The sequence below is a fragment of the Meles meles genome, chromosome 14 (genome assembly GCF_922984935.1).
Source record: "Meles meles chromosome 14, mMelMel3.1 paternal haplotype, whole genome shotgun sequence".
Taxonomy (NCBI): Eukaryota; Metazoa; Chordata; class Mammalia; order Carnivora; family Mustelidae; genus Meles; species Meles meles.
The window spans coordinates 24,308,219-24,333,993 of record NC_060079.1 but is presented as its reverse complement, the minus strand read 5'-3'; the positions used below and the strand labels follow the sequence as shown (position 1 = coordinate 24,333,993).

The window sequence follows — 25,775 nt, the reverse complement described above, 5'->3', positions numbered from 1 at the left end:
AGTTTTAAAAATACTATGAAAGGCAAACAAATGAAAACCAGTGCTACCCGGAAGACAAACACCTTACCTTCTCTAGTTCCCTCTCCCTTACATTATATAAACTTAGCTTTTTAAAAAAGAGCTACTGTAGCAACACCTTTCCCCATCATTATCTTCCAGTGAAATATATGACTTTTCTAGTCCTCACAATAGAAAATGAACTAGAATTATCAATTTCCATAGAGTAATATGGGTAATACTTATAACAATAAAAAAATACATCTGTTGGCTGTCATACCTACATGCCCACAAATCTAAAAACCCAAATCTTCCTCTTATCTAGCATCACAAGGGAAAATATCTTGAACGCTGTGGATTTTATTTAGGTGCTAGTGCATTCTCAAGCTTTAAGTGTAGTATTTTAAATAAAGGAATCCTTCACTTCTTTTAAAAATGGCTTATTAAACAAAACAATTCTTCACCATCACCCCTCAAAACAAAAAAAATCCCATAAACCAAAGCACTAAAAAAGTAGGATTAAATTTAACCAGGCTGGTGGAATTTAAAGTCTTCCCCCACCCCACCCTCAGAATTCTGCAATTCACATAATAATTTGAATGAAAATTAAAACACAAAACCCCAAATAAAAGTAAAAAAGCAAAACCTACTAGATCTGGTATCATAGGTAATATTACATTTACAATAGAAATGGGGTCTCCTACAACTTCCTTATGTCAAATTTTATAGAAAGGATAATTAGCACCTTTCATGAAATTTTCATGAGATGATTCAAAATAAACAGCTTTGAAAAAAGGTAACGAACAAAGATTCTGTAATTGTAATTCCTGTTATAAAGGCAATACACAATAGTATGATTTACAAACTCAGCTATTCCACTCAATATAAATTATATTTATAGCCCTACAGAGATTTATAAAAGTCGTGGGATCTTTTCATTTGAGTATTTTCTAACAATGCATATTTCACCTAATGTGAAACCGTAAACTGTAAGTTTCAAAATTTCAACCGCTATTCATAAAAGAACACTGATTTCTATTAAATTAAAAAAAAATCTTTAAAAAAGCATCTGCAGCTATTTTGTTTATCACTGAGTTTACCGATTTTCTTTGAAAACCACACCCGCCTTTTATCAAGATGCAATTAAACGGAATGACAAGCTTGGTAATAAATAGAAATATATTGACCGCTGTCTCAAGCAACATTAAACAAAAATCAACTGAAAACCAACCAAGTAAGACACAACACACCCACACTGTTGTATGCAATATATTTCTTCACAGTGTATTTATCAAAGGAATGAAACCATACATAGGCACCTGTGCATACTTACCTGTTGTACTGTTTAAATTATGCAAGATAAATTTCTTATAAATAAAGTTTTAAGTCCACAGCAATGGCTGAATTAGCAAAATCCATGTATTTTAAGTTAGTAGTGAAAAAATTTTAAATACATCCAATTTTTATGCAGAATGTGGAGAGGCTCATTCCTAAGAAAATTATGTTTCTTTTCATCAAAATAAAAGAAACTACTCTCCCGTAATCTCCATCGAATATGTAGCTTAAATTGAAAAATTTCTGTCAAAGAAATAAAAAACCTAGATCGTACAGTCAGTTTTTAACCAAAAGAGAACGGGGGCAAATACGTTAAAGTCTTGCAATTTCAGCCAGCAGAATTAAAATTTTTAAGAAAACTGACTCCTCAGTTTTACTTTTAATATACATTTCGGAACCATTCGAAAGTACTTTATGGAAGGAAAAAATATTAAACTCCAGCTCAACCCTCCCCCCCAAACTCCCCGTCTTAACGTTTCCCATTTCCGTGTTCTCTAAAAGTATAATTTTTCGGAAAGTTGAGAATTGTAATCTAGTGTTCAACATTCAAACCCCCCAGTCCCGCTCTCTTCCAGCCAATCAGGGGGGTGACAAGTCCGGTGTTTTGGGAACTCCGTTAGATACAATTTGAAAAACATCACATTGCGCTCTCCTATTCTCCTCGGGGATAGATTCTAAATGAGGGCGGGTCCTCTAGTCTTTATAGAAATAAGAAATCGATCAATCGTTACATCAATTCCAGGAGGAAAAACTCTTTAGGCAGGTGGTCCTAAAGAATGTAAAATTGCGGGTTCCCAGAAAGCGTTATTCCTCTTTGCGAACAATTGGACTGCTGCTGCAAAACCCATCTTCTGCATATTCGCAACCCAGAGCGGCGCGCCCCACACGCAAAACACCACACCAGCAAAGGGTTAATCAGTGGTGCCTTCAGCGCAGAAAAAGACTCAAAACCTAATATATCTTTAATGAGGAATTTTTACAAAGGCCATTATTTATAAAGTACTACTTAAAGCCGTCACTGGCCCAAATCATTCAAGAGTTGTCGACCAAGAATTGGTAGAAACTACGAGGATAAAAAAAACCACTAAAGGGAAAGACAAATAACAGCTCTCTTCCCTCCGCCTCAGAGTCAAGAGAGTTCCGGAGAAAAGGTGGGGATTGCAAAATTACCGTTAAGTTGTCCGGGCTAAGACTTTTCGGGAGGAAAACATCAATAGTTTCACAGATTGCTTTTATCCTTGCGACATGTTTCAAAGACTGGAGAAGGAAAAGGTCTAAGAAAAGTGCAACTGGGTGAAGGAAATTGCAAGCTCGAAGTCCTGTCTACCCCCGCCCCCGAAAAAACCAACACCGTGAGAGCAAATGACAAAAATCCTGAGCAAAAAGCGAAAGCCCAGCATCTTTCCTAGGAGCCCGCTAAAACCTCGTAAGTCTGCCTCCGCCCTATCTTACCCAAATTGGAAAAGCCAGACATCGTCAGGGTTACCCATGTCCAGACCCAGAAGCGCAGAGCCTGAGGGCTACTTTGTGAAACTCACATTCCTAGGGCACCTCACGCTTTAGCGTCAAGCACAATATACAGTGCTGGGTCCCGCAGAAGGTAGGTCCGCACGACGGACTGGAGGCACCCGCCACTCCGGGTTCTTAATTTTCTGCCGACCTTAAGTTTCATGTCACGAGAACGCGGCAGTCAGCGCGGGCTGGGAAAACTGCGATAAAAGACGGCTCGGTTCGGCAAATGGGGGAGGGGACGCTCGTCCCCCTTCTCCTGTCAAGGGGCCGCGGCCTGCAGAGCCCCGCCGCGCCCCGGGCCCGGCCCCGGGCGGGGGTCCGGCTGACAGATCTGCTGGGCGGCGGCTGCTCTGCTGCAGCCCGTCCGCGTCCCGCTCAAACTGCAACTCCCCTCCCCCCACGCCCCCGTCTCTTCGCGCTCCCGCCACATTCAGCCCGCCGCCGCCCACTCCCAGACACCCAATTACCCCCAACCCATCTCCTCACATTTTTAGCAATTAAAATGAGGGCGGACCCGGTGCCCACTCCCTGCACCCCCCAACGCCTGACGGTCCCACCACTGCCACCTCCCAGGTCCAGCTATTACTTCTTCAGGTTCTTACCGTATGCGGCAACCCTGGCGAAGCCCCACGGACTGCCCTTTGGTCGAAGTAATTTTTGGCGATTTTTTTAGCGATTTTTCGGCGGAGTCCTAGTAGCGCTATCATCTCGGACAGGTTATCCCGTCTCTCCCGCTAGATTGATGAGATCAGGCATCACTCGAAAATGGCGCCGAAAGCGCTGAGGCTCCTCATTCAAATTCGTTAGAGCCAACCCCGCCGCCCCGGGGCATGCCGGGAACGCGGGCTGCCTCCACAGCTGTCAATACCGCCTCCAAACCCTTCTCCGGCTTTCCCTACACTTCTGCTCATGCGCAAACTCCTACCCCAATATCCGCGCCTTGAACATGCGCAGAATCGTCACTGTTCGCCGCTCTCACTTTTCCTCAGTCTCACTCCTCCTGCCTCCTTTCTTGCGCGTGCGTGCAACTCCTTTGCTCAGCCGCGGACGTGGAGGAATCGTGCGGCTGTGGAGGAACCGTGCGCTGTGGGCCGGAGGTCCATAGATGACATGTCAGTCTGTAGGTATTTATTCTACTGTTCGAGGAAAACAAATAAGGGTGCAACTTAGACGAAAAGAAACACGTTTTATTGCCAGTGTCTAAACTCCCAACAACGGATTGTGTATGGATACACGTGTACTTAAAAAAACAGCCCGGTCTGTGTCTAGAGCACTTGCTGTATGTCAACGCTTTACTGGAGCTATTGCACCTAAGCCTCAGAACAACTTTATGAGGTAGGTACAGTTATTATTATCGGTTTGCAGACCAGGAAAGCAAGGCTCAGAGACTTCTAAGTAATTTGCCTTAGGAGACACAGGTAGCAAGCACGTGGATGAGTCCCCATCTGTCAGATTCTGGAACTTGGGCCACTTTGTATCCCGCTCTGCAACCTGAGCTCACACAGGCGTGGTTTCCCCTGCTCAACAACTCGTGTGTGTGTGTGTGTGTGTGTGTGAGAGAGAGAGAGAGAGAGAGAGAGAGAGAAAGAAAGAGAGAGAGGTGTGCGGTGTATGCATGCGTGCGCGCGCGTCGGGCGTTCAGGATTATTTAGGTTTGTTGGAGCTCTACTTCCCGGTTCTAGGCTGCCCGTTGAGACGGTGCTTTCATCCAGTCCAGTTTCTCTTACAGCCTCACTTGTTCTTAAACGTTTTGCTCTGTTTTGGGTGAATGGGCAGTCTTTGGCCATCACTTTGTGTGTGTGAGTGTGTGTGTGTGTATTTTAAGGGTGGTAAAAGGAACTGAAACTATCAAAGACGGGGTTCCACTGTGCGACACATTATTAAAATAATAGTAGATAGATATCACGTACTGACTGTACTCTGGCTGGGCACGGTGGTAAATAAATGCTTTACGGACTGATCCTGTTTGCTGCTCACAACAGCCCCATTAAGAAGGTATTATCGTCATTTTACACATGAGGACACCCGAGACTCAGATTAAGAAATTTGGCCCTAAATCTTATAACTAGTAAGTAGAAGCACAAGACCTAGACAAATCTGTGCTCACCTTCAAAAACTGGACGCTAAGACAGGACAATAAATGATAATAAAATAGTTTTTATGATGATAATAAAATAAAATAGTTTTTCCTTAAAAACCTCTTTGAATCATTCATATGCCTACCCGCCACCAGGCTAGTTAAGATGAAAATGAAAACAATACCACTGCCACTGATTCTAAATTATGACATTTTAAGTTTATTTTTGGTTACTTTTTTCCTGATCCCAAGTTAAAATACATTTTCTACAGAATCCAACAATTTGAAATCTGGGGTCTTGCTACATTTTTTCCCAGTTTTTGTTGCAAAACTTGTGATGAACCTTAACTGTAGGAGTATACAAAAACATATTATGAGGGTTAAAGAAGACTATGGATATTCAAAGTGTCTGACGTACTAAGAAGTAAGGAAATGGGAGAAGGCTAGCATAATTTGCATTACTGAGGTAGAATTAGAAAAGAAATGGATTTTAGTACTTTGAGATCATCAAGAAGTAACATTGCAGAGTAGTGTTTGTCTTACATCTCTATAGTACTTTTGTGCATTGGTTAATTGTGTGGACTCTGGAACCAAACTGCCGGGATTTGGAACTCAGCTCTGTTACTAACTAGCTTTGTGACCCTATGTGAGTTACTTTTTCTCAGTTTGAGCTTTTGAAATGGAGTAACTATCTCATGAGGTTGTTGTAAGGAAGTTAATGAGCTAATATATAGTAAAGACGTTTGAACAGTGTGTGGTATATTAGCATATTATTTTGATATTAGTTTGGTATATTAGTAAATGTTATTGTGCATCATCAACACTGATCTTTTAAAACAGCTTCTTGTGTTTTAAAAAGTTTTAAGTTAGCGCCATTAGGAGTTAAGCTACTGTGTTCAAAAGTCCCTTAACGGGGTGCCTGGGTGGCTCAGTCCTTAAGCGTCTGCCTTTGCCTCAGGGTCCTGGGATCAAGCCCTACATCGGACTCCCTGCTCAGCAGGAAGCCTGCTTCTCCCTCTCCCACTCCCCCTGCCTGTGTTCCTTCTCTTGCTGGGCCTCTTTCTGTTAAATAAATAAATAAAATCTTCCCTTAAAAAAACAAAAACAAAGAACAAAAGTCCCTTAAAATGACAAATCAGCCTGACAAATTATTTTTGCCAAATGTGAGTAATGGTTTCTGCCAGATGAGTAAGAATGTTAATTTGTCTTATCATTTCATAAGAGTATCATACGGAAATGGGATAGTTTTGCTTTTTCTAATTATTAAAATTAAGGGGGGGGAATCAGGCCAGTCTAAAATATAAAGTAAAAACTGTCCACATTTCTATCATCCACAGATAAATACATATTCTTTGTTCCTTAAAAATGTATCTGTGGTGAGAATTGGCTAGAGGTAGTCTGGAATAAGTGGTATATTTGAGGAACTTATTTGCACGATTGTACTTGAACTAAATGAACTGGTAAATTTTTGATCTAGCCCCCTTAGATATATTCTGTCAGGAGAATTCTAAAGTGATGATGTTGTTGGTAAGTAACATTTACTGAGTTCCTACTATGTGTCAGCTAAGCATGTATGTGCATTTCCCCTTGAATTCAACCTCATAACACTTGAGGTTGGTGTAATCATCTCCATTTTGCAGACTAAAGTTTATATGGTGGTTACTTTTAGAAGATTTAAGCCGTGTTTTGTTTAAGATACTATTCAATAAACCAAAACCCCTTCATAAATCTCAATTCGCCAAAATGGGAGAAAACAAAATCAAGTAACATGGTTCCCATGCCTGAACAAAAAGCCCAGTTGGAAAAAAATGTTTTGAAAACCCAGTTTATATTTGACCACAAGGGGGTGCAAATAATTGAGCTAAATTTTAAAGGGGAAAAAAAGTGCTTTTTATTTCAAATTGTCAAATTCACAGGTAAAAACTAGTAAGGATACCTCCTCCAAACTTTAATACTCACATTGTTATGTACTTAATGAAAAAAAGAAGTCAGTTATTTAGGTACTCAATTAGGGCAGAAGTTTTCAGCTTTCTTTCATCTTCAACATGAAGAGTTCATCAGCCCGACCCTGACTCCTTACCCCATTTGTCTCTCTGCGTACTCTACTTGTCATAACAATAAACTGAAGTTATAATTTAAAATCTGAGGTTTTACCTGGAGACTGGAATGCAATCACCAGCTAATGAATGGTAAATATGGGTAGTGTGGAGAACAGAGGTTTTGTAATTTCAATGCTTTCTTTCCTTCCTGCTGTTTTAATGAGTAAGCTACAACTAATGAAATGTTGGCTTCAGCATATTAACCTCTTTAGATAAAACTGTGAAAGCTATAGGTCTGTTCATCTTTTACAAAAGAATGAAGACTCTTGAAGAAAACATTTTGAACAGTAACTTGAAAACTCAGTATACACTGGAGAATGTTTTAAAGACAGTTTGCTTGGGCGCCTGGGTGGCTCAGCAGGTTAAGCCTCTGTCTTTGGCTCGGGTCATGATCCCAGGGTCCTGGGATAGAGCCCCACGTTGTTCGGGCTCCCTGCTAAGTGGGGAGCCTGCTTCCCCCCCCACCCTCCCCGCCTGCCTCTCTGCCTACTTGTGCTCTCTCTCTTTGTCAAATAAATAAATAAAATCTTAAAAAAAAAAAAGACAGTTTGCTTTGATGGGTTTTAAAGTAACTTTTATTTTCTTATTGGTCTTGTTTCTCCAAGGTGGACTTAATTCCTAAAAAACCTTTTGACTTAGAAATAATTTAAAATTCACTTGGTTGGTTAAGAGTCCCATTCATGATTTTGTCTTGGGTCATGATCTCATGGATCCTGGGATCCAGTGGGGAGTCTACTTGAGATTCTCTCCTTTTGCCCCTCCCTCCACACTTGCACATGCTCTCTCTCTCTCAAATAAATAAATCTTTAAAAAAGAAATAACTTAAAATTTATCAAAAAATGCAAAAATTAAGATAGTTCAAAGAACTTCCTTATCATTTGCTTGCTCTTGTGTAAGGTCCCTCTCTTACCACATACATGTATACTTCCGTACATTTTTTCTGAACCATTTGAGGTTAAGTTACATACATTTTGGCCTGTCACCCATGAGTACTTAAGAGTATTTCCTACCAATTAGGGTTAGGGTTAGGGTTAAATTTACATTGAAATAATACTTCAGTCTACCACCATATTCCAGTTTTGTAGCTTGATCCTTACTAGCATTTCCCCCTCCAGTATAGGAGTCAGTTTGGGGTCAGGTAATACATTTAGATGTCATGACTCTTTAGCTTGCTTTATTTTGGCACATTTCCAGCCTGTATCTTTTATGACCTTGACATTTTTAAAGAATATAGCTTTTTACTCCATTGGACTTTTTCTTTTTTTAAAGACTTATTTATTTGGGGCGGGGGAGTGCCTGTGTGGGAGGAGGGGCCGAGGGAGAAAAGTAGACTCCCACTGACCATGGAGCCCAAGGCTGATAATCTTACAACCCTGCGACCATGACCTGAGCTGGATTAACTGTGGGAGCCACCTGGGCACACCTTTACCACTCTTTTTAATAAAACGTTCCTTATTTTGTTTTTTTTCTGATGTTTCCTCATGACTAAAGTGGACTATTGCACAGGTGATATTGTGTCCTGTGTAGGGTATCACTTCCGGAAGCACATGATCCATCTGTCCCTCCTTGGTGATACTACCTTGATCACCTGGTCCATATATGGCCCGAATTTTCCATTGTATAGTTACTGTTTTTTTTTTTTTCTTCCTAGTATTAAAAAAACAAATTGTGGGGAAAGATTTGAAGATATATCCTGCTCATCATCAAAATCCCCATTTAAATTTAGCATCGATTATTGCTGATATAATTTTGCCATAATGATTGCAGAATGATTCAACAAATCTAATACTCTCTCCACATCTACCAAGTAGTCCACAGCATTCCACTGTGAACAAAGAGCCCTTTCTTCTCTATTATCTGTATTTAACTTATGAATTCCTGTTTTTCCATTATGTATTTATTTTTGTTTTCTTGAGTTCTAGCTATAATTTTGTACACTTATTTATTTATTTTAAAGATTTTATTTGTTTGACAGAGAGAGACAGCGAGAGAGGTCATACAAGCAGGTGAAATGGGAGAGCGAGAAGCAGGTTCCTGCAGAGCAGGGAGCCTGCCGTGGGGCTTAATCCCAGGACCCTGGGATCATGACCTGAGCTGAAGGCAGATGCCCAATGACTGAGCCACCCTGGTACCCCTGTACACTTTTTAAAAATCAATCATTTGAAGGTAAGTTATTATGTCATGACCTTTCACCTCTAAATATTTAAGTTTGTATTTAATTATTTTGGTATTTAAATTGTCCCAGATTAAGCTAGTGGGAGCACTTGTAGTTTGGGTACTGTGTCTTTGTGATATGCCTACATCTTTTCTTTTCTTTCTTTCTTTCTTTTTTTTTTTTTTTTTGAGCACTTCCTTATTTTCTGGTATAACAAGATGTTCCATGTTCATCTTGTCCGTAATCTGTGCCAGCCCTGGAATTAGCCTTTTCTCTAAGGAGTCCTATTTCCTGTTAGTACAGAATGGTATTAGAGACCAAGGATAGGTATGCTCATGCTAATGAAGTGTTTCTGCTTCTTGGATCTTTCATATGACTACACTAAGAAATATATACATACATAGAGAATATTTATATATACAAACAAAAATGTACATACAAACAAATGTGCATACACTTACATACATATATTAATGATATGGGCTTCATTTTACATTATCTTCATTATAACTGAGAAGATGCCATAGCAACATTTATAAAGTTCTTAATAAAGGCAACAAAATCACAATCCACACAAACCACTCATACAATTTTCATGTTCTCTTTTAGTCAATGTCTATACATATAAATTTTAAAGGGTCATAGTGTGAAATCAGTTTTATCTTTTTCCACTTAACATGGTGTTAGCATCTGTGAGTTACTATATCATTTTATAATCTTCATTCTAAATTGCTCTGCTACACGTCATTCAGCAGATTCTACCATTCTTCTATTGCTGGACATTTAGGTTGTTTCCAGTATTTTGCTATTAAAAATAATTCTGAAGTGAACATTTTTATGCATATACCTTTTCTAACTGGCTTTCTTATTTATTTGCTTATTTATTGGAAGATTTCCCAGAGGTGGGAATACCAGTTCCCACAGGTAGGTATGTTTTGATGGGTTTGATATGTTTTGGTAAACACATTTAATCAAACAATTACCAAAGCCCAAACCAGGGTTGGATATATAGAGATGAAAAATATGTAGTCCCTGCTGGGAAGAAACTGAAAGTCTAATGGAAGATAGATAAATTCTCTAAAAATGACAATTAGAGAAATAATAGACAAAGAGCATTTAAACCAGATTAGGAATAAGTGGCTCAGAAAAGCTTTTCAGGAGTAGAGCTATATCTTTTTTTTTTTTTTAAGATTTTATTTATTCACTTGACAGAGAGAGAGGGATCACAAGTAGGCAGAGAGGCAGGCAGGCAGAGAGGGAGAAGTAAGCTCCCCGCCAAGCAGAGAGTCTGATGTAAGGCTCGATTCCAGGACCCTGAGATCATGAACTGAGCCGAAGGCAGAGGCTTAACCCACTGAGCCACCCACGCGCCCCAGTAGAGCTGTATCTTGAGAGATATCTTGACGGAACCTAAAGGGACTAAGGTTATTCGAGTGTGAAAGAGAGTAGAAATAGGCCATAGAAAGCATTTTAAATATAATCACTGGATTGTAAGAAAACAGAAGTCAGGAAGAACCTGCATGTTCAAGAAAATTCACGTAGTTTATATGATTTGTTGCTACATGACTTTGGAGGAGTTAAGGAGGCTTAGCCTAATCAAGTGGATAGAGGTAACCATGAAGGGTCTTGGATGTCACCTTTATAAAATGTACTTGAAAAATCTCAAACCAGTGAGTAAGATACTGGATGCTGGAGGAATGCTGGGGTGGCTCAGTTGGTTAAACGTCTGCCTTCGGCTCCGCTCATGTTCCCAGGGTCCTGGGATCAAGTCCTGCATTCGGCTCCTTGCTCAGCACGGAGCCTACTTCTCCCTCTGCCTGTCACTCACCTTGGTTGTGCGCTCTCTCTCTCTCTCTCTCTCTCTCTGTGACAAATAAGTAAGTAAAATCTTAACAACAAAAACAACAACAAAAAGAACCCCCAAAACCCCAAGGATACTGAAGAATAGATGAAAATATGTGAGAGTAATGGTTGAGTCCTTCAGAGGCTATTGTAGTTATCCAGGCTAGCAATAAAGAGTGCTTGAACTAAAGTAGAAATGGGAGTGAAATCAAGTACAAAGGGACTGAATTTACTCAGTATTAATATGTAGGTATTTCCAGGTAACTAGCACAAAGTGTCAGGTATTGTTCAAGGTACTGAGCATATTAGTCATGGCTCCTCCTGTTGTGGTATAGTCTCATGAGAGAAACAATGTTTAAGTTAATAGTTTTACAGATTACAACTGTGATAAGTACTGTACCAAAAGAACACAGATGCATTGAAAGCATACACTATGGACACCTAACACTGGAGGTTTAACTAAGGCCTTCCTAAGGTGGAACAGTTAAGCTGAGACTTAGGAATTAGCTAGGCCAAAAAAGGGAAGAACATTCTAAGCAAAGGAAGAGTGTATGTTAACATCCTGAGCAGGAAGGACTGGTAAATTCAGTGCCCATGTGGTTAGAGTGGAGTAAGTAAGGATGGAAAAAGTTGGAAGGTAAGACTACAGAGAAGGTTTAGGAGGCTTTGTTTATGAGAAGAGAGGAGGAGATATGTCACAGGACTCCTAGTTTCTGGAGTGGGCAACTGAGTGGCAATGGATGCCATTTCCTGAGATACAGAAACTAGAACAGGTTTGATATATTGGTTTTGAGATGCCTGGTGGGTTAAGTACATCCTGCCACCCTTACTTACAGATAACTAGGTAGTAGGATTGGATTTTGATTTAGAAGTCTGGAATTTAGGAGAAAGGTCTGGTTTGCATGTTGTCTGTAGATTTACTAGTTGACCAATTACAGAGGGTCATTTAAACTATGGGCTTGGATGAGGTCACCGAGGTATGTGGAGTTATAAAGAGGTTCAACACAGAATCTCAGAGAACATTATCTGGTAGCTACACAAAAAATAAATACATAGGAAAAATTCACTATTAATACAAAAGATACATGACAAACTGAAAAATATTTTTTAACTTATAAAGCAGATAATGGGTTAATATACTCAATGTACAAAGAGATAAGTCTGTAAGAAAAATAGAACAATTAACAAATACACAGTTAACAAAAGAAGGAAAACAAATATATTAAAAAATTAATGAATATTTGAAAAAGCAAAACCTGAAAGTGAAAGTAATTTTAAGTTTTCACCGTCTATCTCATTTTTATCGATTTACTTTTTAAAATCAGTAATTGAGGACCTTGTTAAGAGACTGGAGGATGTTAAAAAAAAAGACTGGAGGGTGTTGATGGACTGATGGATCACATAATTCTTATAAATCTATTTTTTGAAGTATTTGTTTCTCTCGTTCAAAAAAAACTAGATCCCAGGGCGCCTGAGTGGCTCAGTGGATTAAAGCCTCTGCCTTTAGCTCAGGTCATGATCTCAGGGTCCTGGGATCGAGCCCCGCATCGGACTCTCTGCTCAGCAGGGAGCCTGCTTCCCCCTTTCTCTGTGCCTGCCTCTCTGCCTACTTGTAATTTCTGTCTGTCAAATAAATAAATAAAATCTTTTAAAAAAAATTAGATCCCATTTATTAGCATGACTTTAGTTGTAGAACTTGAGAGATATGGAAAATTCAACTGGATGATCTTAAGGTATCCAGAGATATGCAAAATGAACTAAGTAGTGATGAAAATTAGCTACAATCTTAGTGGTACATGGAAGAATTAAGTTATGTGTAATTTGAATCTGGGTTATATGTCTGTAAAATGAACTCTTTTGGGGGGCTCTGATAATTAACTTCAGTGCCTGGCATGGTAACTCTAACTTGCTTGAGTTGGTATTTTTTACCAGGAAGTCAGAGTTTTAGCCCCAAGTAGAATGATTTAGCAAATCAGGCATATCCTATTATAGCTTAAGTAGGAATGATCTATATTCTTTAAGTTCTTGTAATGTTTAAGAAAATTAGGGGCACCTGGGTGGCTCAGTGGGTTAAAGCCTCTGCCTTCGGCTCGGGTCATGATCCCAGGGTCCTGGGATCGAGCCCCACATTGGGCTCTCTGCTGGGCAGGAAGCCTGCTTCCTCCTCTCTCTCTGCCTGCCTCTCTGCCTACTTGTGATCTCTATCTGTCAAATAAATAAATAAAATCTTTAAAAAAAATTAGGCAAATATCAATTTATTTCAATTAAAAAATAGTATTATGAGTGAGTATTAGGGAAGCAGTCAGAACAGATTCATACATAGCATTTTCAACTCTGATTTAAGGTTAGAGAAGTATAAGGGGTTTTCTCCCCATATGAAGAACAGTTTTACTTCTATAGTCTTGAGCACAGATTATAAGGCTGATCTAAAATTCAATTAAAGTTAATAATGGTTAATATTTATTGAAGAGTATGAGCTCCCCTCACTCTCTTTACCAATAAGGATACCTGGAAAAGGATAAACCCACTAATTGCAGTTATCTACTTTCTAAAGAATTTGTGTGAACATGCTGCCTTTAGATGAAATATTGAATACAATGTTTTGGAATGTTGTTTTTAAAAATAATAGGTTTGGAGTCATAGAATCTTAGTAGTTAAAACTATGTAAAACTTAGTAGTTAAAACTATGTTAAAACATAGTTAAAACATGTCCTTTGTAACTGCTACCCATTTTCAAAGTACCCCATGCAGCTACTGAGAAAAAATTCATTCCTATCTATGTGTGATAACTTTTTAAATATGACCACTATTGGGGCACCTGGCTGGCTCAGTTGGAAGAGTACAAGACTCTTGATCTCAGGGTTGTGAGTTCTAGATGTTAGGTGTAGAGATTACTAAAAAAAATAAAGAAGCTTAAAAACATAAATATGGGGCTCCTGGGTGGCTCAGTGATTAAGCCCCTGCCTTCCGCTCAGGTCTTGATCCCAGAGTCCTGGGATTGATCCCCTCATTGGGCTCCCTGCTCAGGGGGAGGCCTGGTTCTCCCTTGCCCATTCCCCCTGCTTGTGTTCCCTCTCTCGCTGTGTTTCTCTCTGTCAAATAAATAAATAAAATCTTTTAATAAATAAATAAACAAATAAGATCACTATTATCTTCAACCATGAAGGCAACTGAATCCCTGCCCCCCAAACATCCTTAGTGGCTCTGTGATTTTAAACCCTTCACCACCTTGGCTTTCTTCTGGTTATGCTCCAGTTTAATAGGGCTCCTCTCAAAAAGTCACATACCCAGAACAGTAAATCATATACCATATATGGTATGAAATATACCAAGTGTTAGTTAACTTTTTGTCCTAGCCATTAAAATGTTTGTATTTGGGGAACAGTTTAAGATAACAAAAAGGACTGGTAAATAATAGAAATGGATCTCTATTGATCCTTTATCAAAAGAAAATTGAAGGGTTTTAATAAATTTCACATTGAGTGAAAACTTTTAAAAGTTGTAACTCATGACCTCAGAGACTTTGTTGACTTGGGGCAAGTCTTGTCCTGAAAGTTGAGGACAATGAACCAGTAATCTATTATCATTCATTTCTTACTTATTTTTAGTAAACAGAAGTAAAATTGAGACCCTCTGGTCTCTAGGAGACATGACTATGTGTAATGAGTTCTCAGTGTGTTATGAGTTCTCTGTGACAGTTGAACTTCATGCTATATTTCAGTTCTTCATGTGTAAAAAATTATTTCTTCCATGTAGCACAAATCTATAGGGAAATGAGAATAAAATGTAGCACATTCTTTTCTGGCATAGAAATGCTTATGTGTTTAAAACAAATTGACTTTTTAAGGCAGCTCTGAAGAAGTAATTTATTTTAAATAGGTGAACAGTTTACAGATCTTGTGGGAACACTTTTTCCTCACTTTTCTTAATCATAGGATTAGGCCCTATGTTTTTAATTTAAGTCCTTTAATTTTTGCTGTTAATATTTAATTTACTTGATGACCCTATTCTATTAACTTTTGATCCACTGAGCGCAGGATGGTATATACAATACATATACATAATTTTAAGGAAACTCTTAAAGAAAAATAAGTGGTTTGAAGTATCATACATACTAATTTTTTCCCCTTTTGGGAGAATGTATTTTATAAGCATAGGGTTTTCTTTAACAATTAGATATTTATGCCATTAGTGAAACAACTGAAAGCTCATGTGACTTAACTGCAATATTTTTAATAAACTGCAAAACTACTAATATATTATGGTGGATACAAAACTTTTCCTGACAAGAAATTCTTTTTTTTTTTTTTAAAGATTTTATTTATTTATTTGACGGACAGAGATCACAAGTAGGCAGAGAGGCAGGCAGAGAGAGAGTAGGAGAAGCAGGCTCTCCGCTGAACAGACAGCCCAATGTGGGGCTCGATCTCAGGATCCTGGGATCATGACCTGAGCTGAAGGTAGAGGCTTTAACCCACTGAGCCATCCAGATGCCCCCTGCAAGAAATTCTTTTAGCATATGACCAAACCTAATAATCCTACCATTGACCTTTATTTATACATGTATTTCCTTTAAAAGGAAAAGAATGTAAAACTGAAAGTTCCTAAAATTTAACCCTTTAGATATAAAAAATGTTAGTTAATACAGTTGTTAATTATGATAAAGTTCAAAGCTTCTTATAAATCACTTGATGTAAAAATACTTCTATTTGCTCTTGACACTAGACCTATGGACTCACTTTTGAACATCTCCCCAGTTATAAAATACATGGGCATTAAAGAATATTGAAAAAAATCAGGAATGATTTGGGAGGCATTGTTTCTGAAGGCCCCTTAACAATATCCCTCTTTACTCTCTTTTCCCAACTGACAAAGGAAGACTCTGTCTTTCGTTTCTTGGTATTATTGAATTTTATTCATTTAGCATTATTATATATTATACTTGGTTTTTCTTCTTCGGGAAAATTGCAGTTTGTATCTTGTGGAATAGATGGTTCCATCTTCCAGGCATCAGAAAGCAAAGTGGAAAGGATTTGGGGAGGCAGTAGGACCCCTCTGTTCTACCTGTGCCACACTAATTTTACTACAAGGGTGGCTCTGGGGGTGCGTTCACTTTCATAATTTTGGAGGCATGGATAGGTTGAGTGCTGTTTAAAACAGTAGAATAGGATATGAAAGGAAGCTCAGTTTATAGGGAAAACTCAGTTTGTTAATTTATCTAATTCCTAATGTGATATATGTTTATAGGTATGTGTGTGGTATATGTTTTAAAGAAATTCTGGTGAACTAACAAGGTATAAAGTTATATCTTATTATATAAACTTAATATAGATCCTACTATTTATTGAACTTTTAATATGCAGCTTAATGATTATTATGGTTACTTTTAAGTGTGCCATGTTTACCTTATTCAAAAGTGAATGGACAGTAAAGCAGTAACTGCTGTGTGATAAAAACTTAGGCACGGGGGTATAAACAAGGTTTCTGATCTCTGGGAATAGTGGAAGCTATTTATGCTTCTGTGTAAGCCTTTATGGTTTGCTAATATGGTAACATGGTTGTAATTTCTTAATTTAAATACTAGGGGAAATGTAAAATGTGCTCTATTATTATATATAATAATTATTATTAAGTAAATGGAAGTAGTTTCACATGGTTTTACAGTCATGGGGGCAAATAATAAGATTTTGAACTAGGATAGTAATGGATGGGATAGAGATAAGGAAGAATCTAGAATGACTTTCTAGTTCCTGTCTTGGTTGTAGAGTACAATAGGGGTAAAATTAACCAGGACAGAGGCAAATGGAGAAGAACAGGGATTCTGGCTTATGAGTATGTGTGTATAAGGATGTGGAATAGAAAACTGGGAAAGGGGAAGGAGATGAGAAACTCAATGAAGACATATTGAATATGGAGAATCGTCACTGGGATATCCATATAGAGAAGTTCAGTAGGGAGCTCAGCATGTGCATCTGAGGCTTAGGAGAAAGGTTGGAGCTTGAAGCAGATATCACTAAAAAGGTAGTAGTTGAAATTTTGGGGGAACTAGATGTTGTTGCTCATAGAAACTGAATATAGTGAGAGGAAATGAAAACCAACATTAGTAAATGGGCAAAGTAACAGAAGGCAGAAAAAAGAATTTAAGAGTAAATCACAGAAGGGTGGAAGAGAGCACCAACAGAGCTCAGTGTTCTAGAAGCCAATGGGAGAGAGGATTCAGGAAAAAAGGAGTCAGGAGGATCAGAAGATACAGATAGGTCAAGTAAACTGAAAAAGATAATGGGATTTGGCAATTTTGTCATTGTAATGTTTGCCAGAATATTTTCATTGTGCTGATGATGGAAGAATTATGTGTTAGGTTGAAACGTATTTTATTTGTTTTTAAAAAGATCTTATTTATTTATTTATTTGCCTGTGAGAGAGTGTACAAGTACAAGCAGGAGAAGCAGCAGGCAAGAAGGGAGAAGCCGGCTCCCTGGCAGGGAGCCCAATGACCGACTCAATCCCAGGACCCTGGGATCCTGTGAGCCAAAGGCAGACGCTTAACCAACTGAGCCACCCAGGCATCCCGAAAAGTACTTTAAATCGAGAAAAGTTACAATAGATTTATATTATTTCAAGGCTTTTTATTTCTTCTTCAAAACAGGAATAACAGATCACTATAGAGAATAGTTTGTAGAACTGAGGAGATTCTCCAGTGAAGAGAGTTTACTATTTATAAAATGTGGGTAGAGACAGCAGAAGAGGAAGAAAAGAGATTAAAGAGAAGAGGGATAAAGGTAAAGAAAGATCTGTAGGAGATGAGGAAATGTGGGATCAAGGGAGCAGTAAAGAAATTGACCTGGAAAGAGAGATAGGATACTCCTCCCTGGGATTAGAAGAAAGGAAGTAAAGATAGTTACATGTATAACTTGTAAATGTGGAACAAGAAGGTTAGGAGGTTCATAGCTTATAGTTTTGACTTTTTTTTCTAATAAAGAAGATGGTAAAGATAAGGGCATAGGTGAAGTACCATGTTTGAATTGTAGTAAAGTGGCATAAAAATATATGCTCTAAGGAATGGGAGAGGGAATTAGCCAGGGGGGCAAAGTTATTATCAAGAGAGACTAATGTACCTGGGAAACTAAACTAGATAGGAAAAGATATATGAAGCCATGCTGAAGATTGTGGTTTGAAAAAAAGAAAAGGGAATAGTTTAGGAATAGAGGCTAAAATAAGAAAGCAGGTGTTAAGGGAATAAGGGAGTGAAAAAATTGGAACAATAAGTGATTGTGGTCTGTGATCAACAGTATTGAAGTCTAAGGCTGTGGAACAATTTCCTAGTGATCAGAGGTTGAGAGTATGGGTGTGGGTATGGATCACTGAATGAAGTGGTTGTAAGCTGGTGGAGTCAGAGTTCAAGGTTGTTGGATGGGTTGTCCATGTTGACACTGAAGTGGCACATGATGGCAGGAAATGCAGATACTGGAAGTTGGGTGGCAAAGCCCTCTATAAATAAGGGAGGGAATGACTGGGCAATTAAGTAATGAGAATGAAAAAGAGGAATAATAAATTTCCAAGATTGCTGAATATGTCCTTTTTTGCCCTCACAAATCAAAAGTCATGAGGACAAGGACTTGCCTTATTTAATACTGCAAATAATTGTTGATTAATGGATAGACAAATGATGACCTCTTCATTTTGAATAAGTACTCATATTGAATTAGTATTTTTGGAAACTTTGGGTGTTTGTTGTTATATGCAGTTGCTACTAAAGAATATACAACAAGATGAACAAGATGTAGAAAAAAATTAATAATCCAAACCCAGAAATAACCACTGTTAACCCCCTTTTATCACATTTTCATACCTGTTTGTTGTTCATCCTAGTAATAAATATACAGCTATAATATCCTTTAATGGCTGAGTAAGTATTCCACATAGAATAAGCATATATCATAATTTAAGCACTTTCTTATTGGGGGGACATTATATAGATATGTTTTTCTGTTTGTAAATGGGACAATCTAATAACTAAATTTTTGCTTTTTTTCCTTAGGATGCAGACTTACAAGTGGATTTTCCAGTAGGATCTTCATAGCCAGCCTATTTTTGTTGTTTTTGGCTAATTTTTAACAGTCTTATTAATGTGTATTCCTATTCTATCCTGCATGGGAATCAGAAAATTGGACAGTGTTGCAGATACTCAATGATGTAGGCATGCTGATAGCCACAAAGTGAAAATTGGTAAGTAAAAGCCCTTTACAAGAATAATGATGGGTATTTAAAAAACTTGGAATTAAGTGTAGTTTTCATGAGCACAATAAGAAATGATTCATAACCTGAATAATAGGATATAGTGGTCAATTCATAAACGCATATTAAAATTAAATAAAAAATCTCTATGAATAACCTACATTTGTTGACAGCATCCAATTTTAGGGGAGGTTTTAGTAAATCATGAATAATCATTAAGTTCACGGCTTCTCGAACTTTTTCACAAAAGTGTGGTTTATACTACAGGAAAGTGAAAAAAAAGTGCCCTAGAAGCTTGATCCCAAACTAGGATTTTCTTAAGTTTCTTGTTTTGTCTGAAATTTAATATAAATGTTGTATTATATATATTAATTCCATATTTAGTATAAGTACAATACTTACACATTTTTTCAAAATCCCTGAGTAAAATTTATATCTAAGAAGATGCCGCATGTTTTATTCAGTAGCTTTTAGCACCCTGGCATACTATAAGTTTCCTTTGTCTCAAACTGGACTTTTAGAGCAAAGTTCTAGGCTATTTGATGGTTGTACAATATACTCCTTTTCAGTTTTCTCTTTTACACTTTAGTCCAAGCTATTTAGTTAGTGTATGGTAGGGAGTAGGTTAATTGATGATTACTTGCTTTGAACCTGAGAGTGTTTCAAAGACTCTGAAATGAAAATTTAATATCATTGCCAATAGACTGCACTACAAAAAATGTTAAAGAAAGTAATCCAGACGGAAGGGAAATGATATCAGATGGAAATACAGATCTACATAAAGGAATGATGAACACTGGAAAAGGTAACTGCAGGGTAAATGTTTAAGCTCTTTTTACATTTAATTCTCTTTTAAACTAATCAACTGTTTAAACAAAAATAATAGCAATGTATTATGGAGTTTACAACATGCATTAGTAAATATATGCCAACAATAGCATGAAGACCAGGAGGAGAAAAATAGAAGTAAGATATTATAAGGTTCTTTTATTATACCTTAAGTGGCATAAATTCACTTGAAAGCAGACTGTGATAACTATGTAGACTATAAACCCTAAAGCAACCAGTAGAATAATAAAACAACTGTTACAGGTAATAAGCCAACAGAGGAAAAAAGAATGGAATGATAAAGTAATCCAAAAGAAGGCAGAAAAAGAAAAAAAAGGAACAACAAACAGAGGGAACACAGAACAAATGAACAAATAGAAAACAGCAAGATGAGACACTAAAACCTAATTATATCAATAATCACATTAAATGTAAATGACCTAAAAAACCCTAATCAAAGGGTAGAGATTGTGAGATTGGCTAGAAAGCAAGACTCAACACACTTTATTTTAAGAATGTTAAGAATGAAAGGATGGAAAAAGATATACCATGCTGATGCTGACATTTGACTAAAGAAACTAGTGGGGCTATATTAACATAACAGAAACAAAGTAAGATTTCAGAGCAAAGAATATTACCAGGGTAAAAGAAGGTCATTTCATAGATAAAGGAATCAGTTAATCAGGAGGATTTAACAATCCTAAATGTTTATGCCCCAAATAAAAAGAGGTCCAAAATATGTAGAGCAAGATCTGATAGAACTGTAAGGAGAAACAGACACATCTGTAATTATAGTCAGAGATTTTAATACTCCCCCTTCAGTAATTGCTAAGACAAGTTGAAACCTAGCAAGGATATAGTAAACTCAACACTCTCTACCAATATTACCCAACTTTCATAACATTCCACTAACAGTAGAATACACTTTCTCTTTAAAGAGTACATGAAACTTTTACCCAGAGGGACCATATTCTTGGCCGGGGTTAGCAAACTGTTGATTGTGGGGTCAAATCTGGTTTTGTACGGCCTATGAACTAAGGATGGTTTTTGCATTTTGAGAGGTTTCTTGAAAGAAAAAAGGAAAAAAAAAATGTGTGACAGGAGAAACTGTATGTGACCCACAAAGCTTAAAATATTTACTGTCTGGGGTGCCTGGGTGGCTCAGTGGGTTAAATCCTCTGCCATCGGCTCAGGTCACGATCTCAGAGTCCTGGGATTGAGCCCCGCATCGGGCTCTCCGTTCAGCGAGGAGCCTGCTTCCCCCCTCCTCTCTCTCTGCCTGCCTCTTTGCCTACTTGTGATCTCTATCTGTTAAATGAATAAATAAAATCTTTAAAAAAATATATTTACTGTCTGATCTTTTAAAGAAGAAGTTTGCCAGTCTCAGTTTTAGACTATAAAATATGTCTCAATACATTTTAGAGGATTTAAGTCATGAGAAGTATGTCCTCTGACCACAGTGGAATTAAATTAGAAATCAATAACAGAAACCTAACTGGAAAATCCCTGAATATCTAGAAACAAAATCACATGCTTCTACATAACCCACTGATTAAAGAAGAAATCCAAAGTGAAATTACAAAGTATTTTGACCTGAGGGAAAATAAAAATACAATATATCAGAATTTACATAAACGAAATGCCTATGTTAAAAAATACAAAAAGTCTCAAAGAAATCTAATTTCTTAAGAAATTAGAACAGAAAAGCAAATTAAACACAACCAAAAGAAATGAAATAAAGGTCAAAGTGGAAATCAATGAAATAGAAAGCAAAGATCAATTGAGAATATGTAATCAAAACCTGGTTGTTTGGGATCAGCAGAATTGATAAACCTTTAGCCAGACTGGTTAGGAAAAAAAGAGAGAGAGAGAAGATACTTATCAGGAAGACCAATATCAGGAATGAGAGAGGTGACATCATTACAAATTCTACAGATACTTCAAGGATAATAAGGGAATATTATGAACAACTTTAGGCAAAAATTTTAACAATTCAGATGAAATAACCAGATTCCTTGGAAGATAGAAATTACCAAAGCTGACTCAAGAAGAAATAGATAAACTGAATGGTCACATATCCATTTCCAAAAAACTGAAATTTTATTTATTTTTTATTTTATTTTTTTAAGATTTTATTTATCTATTTATAAGATGGGAGAGAGAAAGAGAGTGAGAGCAAGCATGGGGAGTGAGAGAGGGAGAAGCACGCTCCCTGCTGAGCAAGGATCCTGATGAGGATCCTGATGTGGGGCTTGATTCCAGGATCCTGAGATACGACTTGAGCCGAAGGCAGACGTTTAATCAACAGAGCCATCCAGGTGCCCCAGCAAAAAATTGAATTTTTAGTTTAAAACATTCCCATAAAGAAAAGTTCTGGTACATGGGATTTAACTACTAAATCCTTCCAACTTTCAGAGAAAAAAATACCACTTGCACAAACTCTTCCAGAAAAGCAAAGAGAGGAATACTTTCAAGTTTGTTCTTTGAGGCCAGCACTGCCCTGATACCCAAGAAAAGAAAACTCAGGCCACTTTCCCTTATGAACACAGATGTAAAAAATTCTAGACAAAATTTCACCAGATCAAATCCAACTATATATAAAAGATAATATTATTTATTGGGTGCTATTTATACCAAGAATACAGGACTGGTTTAACATTCAAAAATTAATCATTGTAACTCACCAAATTAATCTAAAAAAGAAAAACTGATCATCTCAATAGATGCAGAAAAAACATCTGACAAAACCTGATAATCATTCCCTATTTAAAAACTCAGCAAACTAGAAATAGAAGGGTACTTCAACCAGATAAAGTACATCTACAGAAAACCTACAGATAATCTCATACCTATTGGTAAAAGACTTCATGCTTGTCCCCCAAGATCAGGAACAACACAATGATGTCTGCTCTTACCACTTTGTTTTTTAAGATTTCTTTCATCCATCCATCCATCCATTCAGCTAGAGTGTGAGTGGGATGAGGGGCACAGGGAGAGGGAGAATCCCAAGCAGACTTCCTGCTGAGCACAGAGCTCAACACTAGGCTGGATCCCGCAACTCTGAGATCATGACCTGAGCTGAAATCAAGACTTGGACAGTAAACTGAGTCACCCGGGTGCCCACGCTCTTACTGCTTTTATTCAACACTGGAGGTTCTGCCAATGTAGTCAGGCAAGAAAAGAAAAAAATACATTCAGATTGGAAAGGAAGAAATAAAACTGACATAATTATCCATCTGTTCCACATGGTGGAATCTACAAAAAGCTACTAAAACTAACAGGTGAATGTAGCAAAACTGGAAGATACAAGATCAATATACAATAATCATCTATATTTCTATGTTCTAGCAACAAACAACTGAAAATGCAGCACTTACAATAGCATAAAAATATGAAATATTTAGGAATAAATCTCATAAAAGGCATGAAAGATCTGTACACTAAAAACAGCATAGTGTTGAGAGGAAGTAGAGACAACTTAAATAACTGAGAGATTTACCTGGCTCAATGCATTCATATTATTAACATGCCAGCTCTCCTTAAATTGATTTATAGGTTCAACACAAACCAAAATCCCATTAAGTTTAAAAAAAAAAGAAGATAAGCTGATTCTAAAACTCATACAGAAATGTGAAGACCTGTAATAGTCAGAATAATTAACTTTGACAAGAAGAACAAAGTTGGAGGGCTGATACTGCCTGATTTCAAGACTTATTAAATATCTACAGTAATCAAAACAGAGGATATTAATTAAGAATAGACAAACAGGGGCACCTGGTGACTCAGTCTGTGAAGTGTCTGCCTTCTGTTCAGGTCATGATCATGATCCTGGAGTCCCGGGATGGAGCCACACGTCGGGCTCCCTGCTCAGTGGGGAGTCTACTTCTCCTGCCCCTCACCCTGCTCTTGTGCTCTTTCTCTCACTCTCTCTTAAATAAATAAATAAATACAATCTTTAAAAATGTATATATAAAAAAGAACAGACAAATAGATTGATGGAACAGAATATAGAGTCTGGACACAGACCCACATATATAATGATAACAGATTTTTGACAAAGTGCAAAGATAATTCAGTGAAGAAAGAATAATTTTGTTTTTTTAAATACATTGTACTTGGAAGAACTGGATATCCAACTATAAAAATAGGAATTTGATTCATAAATGAATGTACAAAAATGTACTCAAAATTGATCACAGACCTAAATGTAAAACCTGACATTACTATTAAACTTCTAGAGAAAATGTAAGAAAATTTTTGTGACTCTGAATTAAGACAAAGATTTCTTAAATGTCACATCAAAAGTACAATCCATAAATGAACAAATTGAGAAACTGGACTTAATCAAATTTTTATAAACTTCTATTTTTTAAAATACACTGCTAAAGAAGACAAGCTCCAGCCTGACAGAAACATGTAATAAAGGATTTCTATCAAGAATGTAACATACTCTCAGGGTGCCTGGTTGTCTGAGTTGCTAGAGCATGTGACACTTGTTCTCGGGGGTCATGAGTTCAAGCCTCACATTGGGTATAGAGATCATGTAAAAAATAAATAAAGATTAAAAAACAAAAGAATGTAACAAACTCTCAAAACTCAACAATGAGAAAACTAAAGTCTCAAAAAATAGGCAAATAGTAATTTCAATAGAAAGATAACCCATATAGCAAATAAGCATATGAAAAGATCGTTCAACTTTATTAACCTCATTAGTCTTTAGAGAAACATACTGTAAAACCATGATGGAACAAGTGGATATCCATATACAAAAAAAAAAGTATACACATCTATTAGAACATCTAAAATGAAAAGTGTTGTTAAGGATTTGGAGAAATTAGAACTTTATACACTCCTAATAGGAATGTAAAATGATACAATCAGTTTGGAAACAGTTTCGCGGTTTCTTGAAAAGTTAAACTTACACCAATATATGATCCATTTCATTCTAGGTAAATTCCACAAGAAAAGACAGCATGTTTCTACGGAGATCTGTACATGAATATTCATAGTAGCTTTATATTTAACAGTCTCCAATTTGAAACAACTCAAATGTCACCAACAGATAAATGGATAAATTGTGATATATTCATATAATGGAATACTACTCAGCAATAAAAAGGTAATGAACTATTGTTCTGTGTACCAGCATGATTAATTTCAAAACAATATTGTGAGTGAAGAAAAAAAATATTAAATTCTAGAAAATGCAAACAGATCTATTGGGACAAAGGGCAGACAGACCATTGGTTGCCTGGAGAGAGAAATGCCGGGGGAGGATTATAAAATGGCAGGGGAAATTCTTAGGGTTGATAGATATATTCACTTCTTATTCTGGTGATGGTTTGACAGGGATATACATGTTAACATTTATCAATTGTATACTCAATTCTATACATGTTTAAAGTTATCAATTATACACCTTATATATACAGTTTATTGAATATCAGTTATACCTTAGCTTAATACACTGAAAAATGTATCTGGAAAATAAAGGAGGGGTGCCTGGCTGGCTCAATCAGTAGAGCATGTGACTCTTGATTTTGGGGTTGTAAGTTTGAGCCCCACATTGGGTACAGAGATTACTGAAAAATAAAATCTTAGAAAAGAAAGGAAAATAATTTCAGTTGAAATATAAAAAGTAATTAACATTTATTAGAAATATACCAAGGGGCAAGAACTAGGTAGGTACTTTAAG

General features: G+C 37.1%; 1 long non-coding RNA gene across 2 annotated transcripts in view; it reads left to right on the top strand.

The window, feature by feature from the left end:
* The first annotated feature begins 3,450 nt into the window (after window positions 1–3,450).
* LOC123925165 overlaps window positions 3,451–25,775 on the top strand; it is a 38,894-nt gene continuing 16,569 nt past the window's right edge. Inside the window, exons 1-4 of one of the 2 annotated variants that reach the window (XR_006814922.1) lie at window positions 3,451–4,179; window positions 19,056–19,243; window positions 19,956–20,057; window positions 25,030–25,199. This is a non-coding gene — a long non-coding RNA (uncharacterized LOC123925165). Of the gene's footprint in view, window positions 4,180–19,055; window positions 19,244–19,955; window positions 20,069–25,029; window positions 25,200–25,775 lie in introns of both variants that reach the window. The other variant, XR_006814923.1, reaches the window with a different exon arrangement.